Below are 12,966 nucleotides of genomic sequence, written 5' to 3' on the forward strand. Positions count from 1 at the left end.
CGAAATTTATCTCGAAGTAGGTTGCGCAGAGAACAGGTGCGGGTACTTGATCTTCATTTGATCTTCCCTTTCCCATGTAAACTCGGCTCCGCGCTTGGACTCCCAGCGAACTTTCACGATAGGGATACGACTGCGCTTGGTTTGCTTAACCTCGCGATCCATAATCTCAACAGGCTTCTCAATGAAATGCATGGATTCATCAACTTGAACTTCATCAAGTGGAATGTGAAGGTTCTCGTCAGCTAAACACTTCTTGAGATTGGAAACATGGAACGTTGGATGCACATTACTGAGCGCGAGCGGCAGGTCAAGTCTGTAGGCAACTTTTCCCACACGCGCGAGAATCTTGAATGGACCAACATAACGAGGAGCAAGCTTACCCTTCTTCCCAAAGCGGACAACACCTTTCCAAGGCGACACTTTGAGGAGAACAAGATCACCAACTTGAAATTCGAGAGGCTTTCGCCTACGATCTGCGTAACTCTTCTGTCGGCTTCTGGCAGTCAGCAAATGATCACGGATCTTGGCGATTTTATCGGTTGTCTCTTGAACAAGTTCGGGTCCTGTGATTTGAGTTTCACCCACTTCGCTCCAACAAATCGGGGAGCGGCACTTACGACCGTAAAGTGCTTCAAATGGGGCCATACCGATACTGGAATGATAGCTGTTGTTATAAGAAAACTCGATCAAAGGCAGGTGTGAATCCCAATTACCTCCAAAATCAAGAACACAAGATCGGAGCATATCCTCAAGAGTTTGAATAGTTCGCTCAGACTGACCGTCAGTCTGAGGATGATATGCCGTACTCATGTCCAAGCGAGTTCCTAGCGCAGATTGGAGAGATTTCCAAAAGCGAGATATAAAACGGCCATCGCGATCGGATATGATGCTCAAAGGAGTACCATGGCGGCAGACAATTTCCTTGACATAAAGCTGCGCGAGATGCTCAACACGGTAGTTTTCACGAATGGGCAGAAAGTGAGCAGATTTAGTCAATCGATCCACTATTACCCAGATGCTATCATGTTTGCTTGCTGTCAAAGGTAACTTGGTAATAAAGTCCATCGCTATACCTTCCCATTTCCACGTAGGAATTTCTGGTTGTTCGAGCAAACCAGATGGGCGCTGGTGTTCAGCTTTAACTTTAGAACAAGTCAGGCACTTAGCTACGAACACAGCAATATCCTTTTTCATACCGGGCCACCAATAAGTTATGCGCAAATCCTTGTACATCTTATCAGCGCCGGGATGAATAGAATACCGAGATTTGTGCGCTTCACTCAGGATATCAGCGCGAAGATTCTCATCACAAGGGATCCAGATGCGATTGAGATAGCAGAGAATTCCACTCAGATTAGGGACAAAGAGTGCTTCCGCGCCACACGCTAACTCGGCGCGAAGGTTACCATTACTGATGGATTCGCGCTGCGCGTCACGAATACGCGATTCAAGGTTGCTTTGAATCGGCGCGAAGTGAAGCTGGGTGCGCGGCAAGATACAGTTAAGTTGGCAGGGTTTTCGGCTGAGCGCATCGGCTACCACATTAGCCTTACCAGGATGATACCGGATCTCACAATCGTAATCGCTGATGAGTTCGTTCCATCGGCGTTGCCTCATGTTAAGTTCCTTTTGATCAAAGATATGCTGAAGGCTTTTATGGTCAGTGTAAAGGATACACTTAGTACCATAAAGGTAGTGTCTCCAGATCTTCAAGGCAAAAACAACTGCACCAAGCTCGAGGTTGTGAGTTGTATAATTCTTTTCATGAACCTTAAGTTGCCTTGATGCGTAAGCGATAACCTTGCCTCGTTGCATAAGAACACAACCGAGACCTTGGTTGGATGCATCGCAATACACGACAAAATCATCATTACCCTCAGGTAGCGCAAGAACAGGAGCTTCACACAACAAACGCTTGAGCGTTAGAAAGGCTTCTTCTTGCTTCGAGCCCCAAATATACGGTTTACCTTTGTGCGTCAGAGCTGTTAAAGGCAAAGCGATCTTTGAGAAGTTCGAAATGAAACGCCGGTAATAACCAGCTAAGCCCAGAAAGGAACGGATCTCAGAAGGAGAGGATGGCGTAATCCAGTTCTTGATTGCTTCAATCTTGGATGGGTCGACATGAATACCCATCTTGTTTACAACATGACCAAGAAACTGTACTTCATCAGACCAAAATTCACACTTGGAAAGCTTAGCATAGAGTTGCTCGGCTCTAAGCTTTTGCAATACCAATCGGAGATGTTGCTCATGCTCGGTCTTGGTCTTAGAATACACCAGAACATCATCGATAAACACGATCACGAATTTATCCAAGAAAGGCCTACACACCCGATTCATAAGATCCATGAAAACGGCGGGTGCGTTGGTTAGACCGAAGGACATGACCAAGAATTCAAAATGGCCATAACGAGTACGAAAAGCAGTCTTCGGAACATCTTCATCGCGGATACGCAACTGATGATAACCAGAACGGAGATCGATCTTCGAGAAACAGGAGGCACCTTGGAGTTGATCAAAGAGGTCGTCAATACGCGGTAAGGGATACCGGTTTTTAATGGTGAGTTTGTTCAACTCGCGGTAATCAATACACATGCGAAACGATCCATCTTTCTTTTTAACGAACAACACCGGAGCACCCCAGGGCGAAGAGCTAGGGCGAATGAATCCTTTAGCAGTCAACTCTTGGAGTTGGCTGGCCAATTCTTGCATCTCAGCGGGTGCAAGACGGTAAGGAGATTTAGCAACGGGGGAAGCACCAGGGACAAGATCAACACGAAACTCGACTTCACGAGCGGGAGGGATACCAGGAAGATCATCAGGAAAAACTTCAGGAAAATCACGCACAACAGGGATATCGCGAAGCTTCTTTCCTTCATCGGGTTTAACCACATGGGCTAGAAATGCAATACACTTCTTCCGCATGAGTCTTTGGGCTTCGGCGCAAGACATAAGTTTAAGACCACTGGAGGGTTTTTCGCCGTAGATATGAAGATCACCATTTTCTCGAGGTATGCGAATCAATTTCTTGGCGCAAATAACTTCGGCGCGATTCTTCGAGAGCCAGTCCATACCAATGATAACATCAAAGCTTCCAAGAGGCATAGGGATGAGGTCGATCAGAAAATCGTTTTCGTTAAGGTTAAGCGTGCAATCTTTAATTACCGAGTTTATTAAAACAGTTTCGCCATTAGCCAATTCAACTGAAAAATCTTCTTTTAAGTCATCGCGCGGTCGCGCAAGCTTCTGCTCGAAGGCGCGAGAGATAAAACTTCGATCGGCGCCTGTATCAAAAAGCATAGATGCATAAAATCCGTTAAGCAAAAATGTACCATTAACTACGTCGTTATTCGCTTGCGCTTGGTGCGCGGTTATGTTAAAAGCTCGGCCACGCGTCACTTGGTTCGAAATTTGGTTCACCGGATTCGCTTGAGTAATCTGAACTTGTAGCCTTGGGCACGCGTTCCGGAAATGACTTGGATCACCGCAGTTAAAGCACGATCTGGGTCGTGGGTTTTGGTAAGTTGGCTGTGGGTTCTGCGGGTAAGCTGGTGGTGTTGGCGCAATCGGATTGGAGGGAGGGGTTCTACAGTACTCAACGGAGTGACCTACGCGGCCACATCGGTTACATTGTCGACACGGGACTTGAGGTGGGTGATGAAGTCTACAGGTTGGGCAAAAGGGTTGGTTTCCTGTGTAAGGTTTCTTAGTTGGCGGGGCAGGGAGTGCGGGATTGGTTAAGGCATAGTTGTGGACTACAGGAGGTGCTGGGTAGGTTGACAGTGGGTTAGGCGCGTAAACTGGAGGTTGATAAATGGGTTGTTGGACAATGGGCGGGTTGGTAAGCGCATAGGCTTGTCTGCGCCTACGTTTCTGGTTATGGTTTGAGGGTTCTGGTTTGGTTTCTATTGGTTCAGGGACAGTCTTGGTGGGTTTGGTCTTCTCAGTTCCCCGCAGGAACAGGGTTCCTGCTCTGACATGGTTGTCGCTGAGCACAGCGGCCAATTCGATGGCGTCAGAGAGGGTAACTGGGTTTCTGGCCCATACAGAATCTTGAATTTCCATGGGGAGACCCCCAAGGAATTTCTCGATGGCTCGGCGGGAAGGGGTAACAAGGTGAGGGACCAGTAAGCTTAGCTCGTGGAAGCGCGTCGCGTACTCGCGCGCTTCACCGCTGTATTGCTTCAAGTTCCAGAATTCTTCCTCCAGGCGCTTAACTTCGTTGGGAGGGCAGAATTCTCGCGTAAGAATTTCCTTGAATTCCTCCCATGTCATGCTAGAAGCAGCCTCTGCGCCACGCGCATGAGCTACTCCATTCCACCATGTAAGCGCTCTGGATTCCAGGACACTGGAAGCATATAGGGTTCGTCTTTCTGAGGGGCATTGGGTATGGAGGAAAGTGTTTTCAATCTTCTCAAGCCATTGGAGCATCACGGTGGCTCCTTCAAGACCTGTGAACTTCGGAGGGTTACCCGCATTAAAGGACTTAATGTTATAACTGGAGGTATTAGCATTGTTTTGGCTCAAAGCTTGGGCTATTGCGGCGGCCATTTCCTGGGAACGTTGCTGTCTACGCATGCGCGAGGCTTCTCTTCTCTGAAATCGGCGAGATAGCGGAGGCATTCTATAAAAATTTTAATTTTAGTTAATATCTTGGTTTTAGCGCAAAGTTTTAATCTTATAAAGCTTGGTTTCACGGAGTTAGATACTATCAAAAGTTAAAGTAAAATAAATGATCCTAAATGCAGACTTAATAAAGGTAACAAATTCGAATCAAGAACCGACAATTCACGTATCACCATGACTTTCTGAATTCCCGATTTAAAATATACGAGCAAACGAGTATTGGAGATTGACGATTCATGTATCACCATGACTTTTCAATCCTCAATATAAAACATACAAGAAAATGAGTATTGGAGGTTGACAATTCATGTATCACCATGACTTTTCAAGTCTCCAACCTCAGAACATAATCGTAAATGGAAATTGAAAATCAACTATTCATGTATCACCATGACTTTTCGGATTTTCAACCCCAACAAACGAATATGTAAGTAAAATCAATAAAAATCGAAATTCAACAAAAGTCGAAATATCGCGGAATAAAATCATATACTGCGCAAGCGTGAGCATATTCATAAATAACGAGTAATTAACAATAAGCGCGCAAACATGAGATTTCTCTCATGCGCGAGAAGGGACTCTTAGGTATTCTAGGCCGTTACGTCTAACCACCTATCCTAAAGTCAACGAGCTCTGATACCAATCTGTAACACCCCGACCAAAGGCGGATTATACATCGGGGCGCCACATATTGCTTCATTACTCGCGACACTATTGGTGTCAATATTTATTAATACACATTTTATCGCGCACGCGCAGCGGGGAAAATAAAGAACATAAATCAAACATAAATCAATATATTATAAATTATAACATTCAAACAACATTAACTTGTCTTGATACATTTTAATTCTAGGTCCAAAAGTAAAAACGTCCTACGTGTCCACAAGCTCCAAAACAGCTACTGCAAACCTGAACATGTGTTAAAATAAACGTCAAACACTTGCGTGTTGGTGAGAAATCAAGTTTAATAGATAATCATAGATAATCACAGTAAATCTGCGCGCAACACGTGTATGTCTAGAGTTTAACAAGGGTGTAATCAGATTGTGATCAAGCCTAAGATAGTTCATAGATCATAGTTCAATCCATGCTCCCAATTGAGCATAAAAACGAGAAAACATCTGTGCAAGTGTAAACAAAGAAAACCGTAAACGATAGGTCTCCCGTGTTCAACTAATGGTACCAACGGAACTGCGGAATAGGCCGAACAAAGCGGTTAATGATACACACATACAAATAAACAGCCAAGTAAACGTCCTCAACACATGGGATACTGCGCGACTAAAGTTCAAAAACAAGTTTAAGACTCAAGTTTTGTATGAACACATGAACATCCCAAAGCATTTAAAATAAAAAGGGATTAGATACGAGATAACTCACATGATAAACGATGCGGTGTAAGATATGCAAGAATCAACTCTTAAACAAGCAAGGTTAACCTATAATTAAAGATTATTGTTTTAATGATTTGTTTTAAGTCTTGATTATAAGTTAGCATAATTAATAAGTAAACTATTATATATAATATATATTACCGGAAAAGCAGGAAGAACAAGGAGGAAGACGGAGGCAGAGAGGAAGACGGCAGAGAGAGCAAGGAGCAAGAGAACAGGAGAGATTAAGTGTTTTGTGTGTGATGTGTTAGGAAAAATAATACTATTATTTATAGAGAAACCCTAGGGAACACAATCCTAGAAAAGGGGAAAAGATCAAAAAGCAAAAGATATCAAAAAGCATAAGAATCCAAAAGCAAAAGATATCAAAAGATATGGCAGCTGCAGGGGGCAAGATAAAGCTGACAGGGAACAGTAACAGGCATGGGCGGTTCAGATAAAGGTACTGGTCAAGCATGGCAAAAGCAGATCTCAAAAGATAATGTCAGTCACTTTTTCTACCAACCAATGGGGGTTGGTACGCATGCTGCGCCGAAAGTAACTATTCAGACATTAGATAGGTTAGGTCAACAGCACAGAAGATAAGACAACACAAAAGCAAACGGCTAGATTTAAACAGAAGATACAAGGGTTAAGCGCGGGAAGGCTGAGTGCGCGAGCGCGAAGGCTGGCACAACAATCCTTAGCGCACTGCGGGAAGAATCACAAATCCTTAGCGTGCTGCGTGAAGAACAAGAATTCTAAGCGCATCGCGGGAAGAACATACATTCTTAGCGCATTGCGGGAAGAACATGCATTCTTAGCGCGCTGCGAGAAGAGTTCTCTTCACGCATCGCAGGAACAAGATGTCTTCACGCAGGCTTCCATGTAAGGAGTCTGGCGCGTGGAGCTGCAGACATCCTTAGGCGGAAAGAACCAAAGGACAAGAGGGAAGAGAAGGCGGAAAGAGAGAAGGAAGAGGGAGGGGACGGCGGAAAGAAAGAGGGAGAAAGAGGCGGGCAGGAAATATATATTATTATTAAAAATAAAATACAAGTATAAATATTAAATAATAAAAGAGAGATCGGGTCAGAGAAACGGGTACCTGGGTCGGGTCGGATCGGGGCAGATGTCACAGCCACCATGCCCGCGCCACCGGCACCGATGGCCGGACCATCAGGTACGCGCAGGGCTTCCCGCCGATCTTTGCCACCTTCCCGTCTGCCTGACCTGTTGGATGGATTTCCTTTAGGTTCAGGTGATGGGTTTGGCGGCTATCGGCCTGTCATTGACCCTACAGGTGCGTAGGGTTCCTTTCTTTTCTTATGTTTTTTATCATCTTTTCCTTACTGCCTTTGTTTTTTTTGCAGTGTCGGATTCCAATGAAGTGTATGTTCCACGATGGAACATACGCCGAGGAACAACCCTTCGCACACCTGTGGAGTGCGTGGACTGGGCTCGCCACGCTGCTCCTCCGGGTGCGTTGGGGGAAGCCATGGTTAGCTACCAGGAGGGTAGGCTAACTAATGAGCTTCGGGTTCTCCAGGCCCGGATGCAGCCGCGCGTCGAGCTGCTTTGTCGTGAAAACGACAAGTTGAAAGCAGCTCGCGCCAAGGACATATCTGAGGCGCGTGCTCTTCGGGAGGAGAACCAACGGCTGGCGGCAGCTGCCGCCGACAAGGAGAAGGCCTTCAAGGCCCTCGAGGTTGAAGTTCAGGCGCGACTCGAGGCCCGCTCCAAGGCTGCCCAAGCTGTGAATGAACAGCTTCGGCTGGCCAGGGAGACTGCGCGAAACGCAACCGAGAGGGCTGCCAAGGCTGAAGCCGTTGCTGAGCCTTTGCGTGTGGAGAATGAGGAGCTCAAGGCCAAATTAGAGGCTCTCCAACGCGCTCACGATGCCTTGGCAATGGAAGATGCCAAGAAACTCCAGGAAATCCTGGACCAGAGGGGGGTGCTTGACCATACCGAACGGAAGCTTAAGGGCGTTGAAGAGGCTGCCGCAAAGGAAGTTTTACTTGCCAACCTTAACAAGAGCGAAGCCGAACGCGCCCATAAAGAAGCTCAAGCTGCCCTCCAATGGCTTCTTCGAGAAGCGTTGCCTCAGGTATGTTTAGTTTTATCTTCACGCTTTTCTTTTGTAAGAAAAGGTTCTAATACTTGTGTTTTCTATGTAGGTTGTGCGTCGGGTCTTTTCAGAGACCTCTTACGATGATGCTATGACCGCAGCCCTCAACGCTTCTCATGAGGATGGGGAAAAGGCCGGCTTCCTGCTTGGTCTAGGGTTTGTTGATAAAGGCGTCCCGCCTTCCAACTTCCCTTTGTTCGATGTGGATACCGAAGCCATTTATGACCAAGAATTGAACCAATACACCGCCTTCCCGCATCCAGTGGTGGAGAAGGTGGACGAAGTAGCTGCTGCTGATGATGGGTTAGCTGTCCTCAAAGCGTTCCTCGAACCACCCCGTTCTTCTGACGGAGCGGGTCCAAGTGGAAGCGGCCCTGAAGCTTGATCCTGAAGATCCCTTCCCATTGCTAAGATAGACTTGTATAGTTTTATTCTTTTGGGCGGGTAGTTACCCGGCCATTCTTGTAATAGTTAATTTGTGAAATATAAATCTTTTTGCGTATAAGATTGTTATTTCCTTCTTTGGGTTCCTTGCTTTATAAACTTATGACTTGCATACTTAGTTTAAATTAGCAATTTTCCAAGTGTTTAGAATAAGAACCTTTGAACGTGGTTGATAATGGGTTAAAGTTTCGCTTCCTCCTTCGTGATTGTGCGGGTAGAACCGTCACTTGCACTTGGTAGGATGGCTGAACTTTAGCCTTCATCTGACCTGCGTGTAGGTTTTCCTTTTCGAAATTTCTAAGGCATTAAGATAAGTTAACCTTTGAACGTGGTTGATAATAGGTGTGAAGTTTTGTTTCCTCTTTCGTGATTGTGCGGGTAGAACCGTCACTTGCACTTAGTAGGATGGCAAAACTTTACCCTTATCTGACCTGCGTGTAGGTTTTCCTCATCCTTTGAGGATAAGTTAACCTTTGAACGTGGTTGATAATAGGTGTGAAGTTTTGTTTCCTCTTTCGTGATTGTGCGGGTAGAACCGTCACTTGCACTTAGTAGGGTGGCAAAACTTTACCCTTATCTGACCTGCGTGTAGGTTTTCCTCATCCTTTGAGGATAAGTTAACCTTTGAACGTGGTTGATAATAGGTGTGAAGTTTTGTTTCCTCTTTCGTGATTGTGCGGGTAGAACCGTCACTTGCACTTAGTAGGATGGCAAAACTTTACCCTTATCTGACCTGCGTGTAGGTTTTCCTTATCCTTTTAAGAATTTTGTTTTTGACCATTCGACGCGCGGTTGTCGATAGGTTAGTGTTCAGTTTCCTTTCATGATTCATGCGGATAGACCGGCACTTTCATTTAATGGGAGAATTGAACTTTTCCTTCAACTGACCTGCGTGAAGGTTTGCCACGTTATTGGGTTCGTGCGGGTAGGACCGCCTTCCCACGCAACGACTTCACGTAATGTGAATGCCGTCACCAGTGTTGCATAGTTTAACCGTTCGACGCGCGGTTGCGTGAAGGTTTGTCACGTTTTTTTGGGTTCGTGCGGGTAGGACCGCCTTCCCATGCAATGACCTCACGTAATTATGCGGTGAAAACCGGCATATTAGTGTTCAGAAAAGTATAAATGTAAAATCATCAGCTTCGATGTTCTTAAAAGAGAATCATTTCCATTAGAAGTGGCTCTTGGCCTTTTCTTTACAAATTGGAATTGATTTACATGCAAACTGTGTAAATGAGCTCCCTTCCATGTTGGGATGGGAGCGCCATCGAGCCGATACGCACCTGGTTCGGGATCTCGTTCTTTACGCAGCATGTAGTCTTAATGTTGAAGCTGGAATTTTTATTCGTTTTCCCCAGCTGGGGTTCTACACGCATCCGCCTGCTCAGCCTTTATTGCGCCACGAGGTGCGCGAGCGTCCCATCTCTGACAAATGCTTCGACCATGTCTTTTACGTCTATGCATTCTTCAGTGTTGTGGCCCTTTGTCTTGTGACATGACCATCTTTGATCAAGTTATTTCAATAATTGTGAGCAGATAAATTTTTGCTCGTAACAACCGAATAAAAACAAGTGTGCCTAGATAAGACTTAGCTTACAATTGGGATAGATTTTGATAGTTTGGAGTTACGGGTCCATAAATTATAGACAAAAACAACATAAGAATACAAGATTTAACATGAAAAGATGAAAAATTGGTTGTTAAAAAGATATGCAGTTGTATTTACGTTGTATCAAGGATATATGTTGCATTATAGGTTTTTAAGGGGGTGTTTGAGTGAGCTTTAAAATTTTGCTTTTTTGATTTTTAAAAAAAATACCAAGAACTTTAAAATGGAGCTTTTTAAAAGTATGTTCGCCTTTCAAAAATCAAATATGCAAATAAGCAAGTTTGAAAAGCTCACTCAAACACTCCCTAACAGTCCAATAACATGTCTCATTTCCGAGACATTAAAAATATTTAATTTTAACGGTTATTTATGAATTTTAAAACTGCAAAATTACCAAAATATATACATAAATAGTAGTCAATTTTAGGGATGAGTAAAACGGGTACTGGTACCGATTTAATACCGGTACTGAATCGTATCGATTTGGTAATAGGTACCAAGTTTTGAGTTTTCGATACATGCACTTGATCAGTATATCTCGAATTAATCGAACATTTTGGTACCCGTACCAATATCAAATATTTTCAAATTTCAGAACCGATACCATTACCGATATCAGTTATAAAATATTATCCTATAAGTAGAATCAAAAGACATGAGATTTAGTTGGTGAAATTCTAGTCTTGTTCTATAAAGGGTAAATAGAGTAATTTATGGATAAATATAGAACAAGGGTCCAATAGACCAATCAGCCCCTATGATGTAAATAGTAGGAGGAAAGCTTGAACATTCAAAAAAAAAAAAAAATAGACCAATCAGCCCTATGGCTAGACTAGCCTAGCCATGACCATGAGCCGCCTGGAGCCTGAACCTTTATATAAATATAAAAATGGCTCAGCTTTGGGTCCTTTGTGACGTGATGAATTGGACTTAGATTGAGGGTGTTTTGTGAACACGCAATATATATAGGTTGCTAACGTCATCATTGTATATACGGCTACCCAGACTATCTTGTCATTCATTCGTGTTATGGTTTGTCACAAATTCAACCATAATATTTACATAAATAACACAATAACAGTAATATAATATTTTTTTTGATCTTTTCTTATATAATAATAACGTACAAATAATGAAGATTTTTTAGCAAGTTTATTGGTGGAAGACATTTTTTAAGTATATAGTTTTGGAAAATAATAAAGGGTGTACATTCATATAAAATCTATAAATGATAAGAAAAACACAATTAATATAACTAATATAATGGATATACCTTTTTATCATGTGTCTGTTTTGTGCAAATGAGTTAGAAACTATGGAGCACTGAAGAAACACTAACCGGACCCCGGGCAGATTACTGGTAACCTGGGGGTTAGATAGATGTTTCCCACGAGGGGTTAGACCCTTGGAAGATGGTTCTTCTGATAACCTGCAAAACAGACACCGTGAGCTCGTCACTGAGAAGGGGGGGTTCCTCCTTGTGACCACCCTCCGGCGTGAGAATCAGACTAGATTGCTCTTTAAATATAAAAGTATATTAAGAGATTGCTAGAGCAGATATCAGGTATATATGATGATAATATGATAAGATGAGATGGTCATACCATTTGGGGTATTTATAGCCGAAGGTAGGTTTCCAAGGGGTTTAGCCGGCCCAACACGCTACCAACTGTAACCTATGCACGTGCCCTGCCTGTGAGTGGTGGATAGGTAGCGGCTGACACAGAGCAGGCGTGTCGTGCACTCTTCCTCTTCTGCCAACAACAGGCTAGGCACGTGGTATGGCAGGAGTTGGTGGGTAGGCGGCGGCTATTGGTCACAGTGCTGTGGCGTGCTGTCTGCCATGCTGCTGTCAGCGAGCTGTCGCATTCTTGGTCAGATCTTTTGTCTGTACCTCGTCAGGTATCACACAAAAGATCCTCCATCATACGGACTGGCTCATTTAGGCGGGAGTTTTCCCCCTCCCGCCTTTGCTCATTCCTTCAGGTGACACTGGGGAGAGTTAAGTGCCTAGTGCGTGTAGCCATGCTGCGCGGGTGGCCTTCCCTCATGGCTTGTATCCGAGGCTGCGGGAACAGGCGGAGTCCTTCACCATGGGAGGCATTTCCTGCGGGACCAGCTTGCATACTGCGCGTAAGGACGTCACTTCTCTGAGCATGGTTGGTCCTGCGGATCCAGTTGGTCTCTGCGCAGACGTCCCTGTTTAAGGTGAGTCTTGCGGGTCCAACTGGGCTCTGCTGGGACCTACCTCTTCAAGTCCCCCCAGTCCAATGTTCTTCTCATGCGTGTTTAATAAAGTGAGGTGAACTTTTGGACTTAAAAGGGTTTTGAAAAGGGTTTTGTAAGGTTTTCCATGGGAAGTCCTTGTCACTTGCAGAAATGCCCGAGTTTCCTGCTTGGTCTTTGGGTATGATGCGGGTAGGTCTGTAACCTCCTCGCAAGTCAGGAGCATTGAGTCCCAGTTGTGTGGATTCTCCATGAGGTTTTGGTAGTTTTGAACATAGTGATCAATTATGTTAAAACCACCAATTCCATCCTGGAGCTTCAAACAACGTAGTTCTCAACGTTCCCGCTATGCGGGGATGTTATTTCCTTTTCCGCAAGCATTGCCCAGAAGATCCTTCTTGGTTTCAATTCCCAGCGGAGCGCTAGGTATGTGAAGGGTTTTGCCTTAACACTGTACCTGCGCTCGTCTTACGGTTACTTTACTTCCAAGGTATTCCTGGCGTCAATTCCCTGCGGGTGCTAGGTATGTGAAGGGTTTTGCCTTTACACTGTACCCGCAC

This window comes from Bidens hawaiensis, unplaced genomic scaffold (assembly GCF_021521415.1).
Source record: "Bidens hawaiensis isolate Kalapana, Puna unplaced genomic scaffold, B.hawaiensis_p1.1 tig00018764_1, whole genome shotgun sequence".
Classification (NCBI taxonomy): Eukaryota; Viridiplantae; Streptophyta; class Magnoliopsida; order Asterales; family Asteraceae; genus Bidens; species Bidens hawaiensis.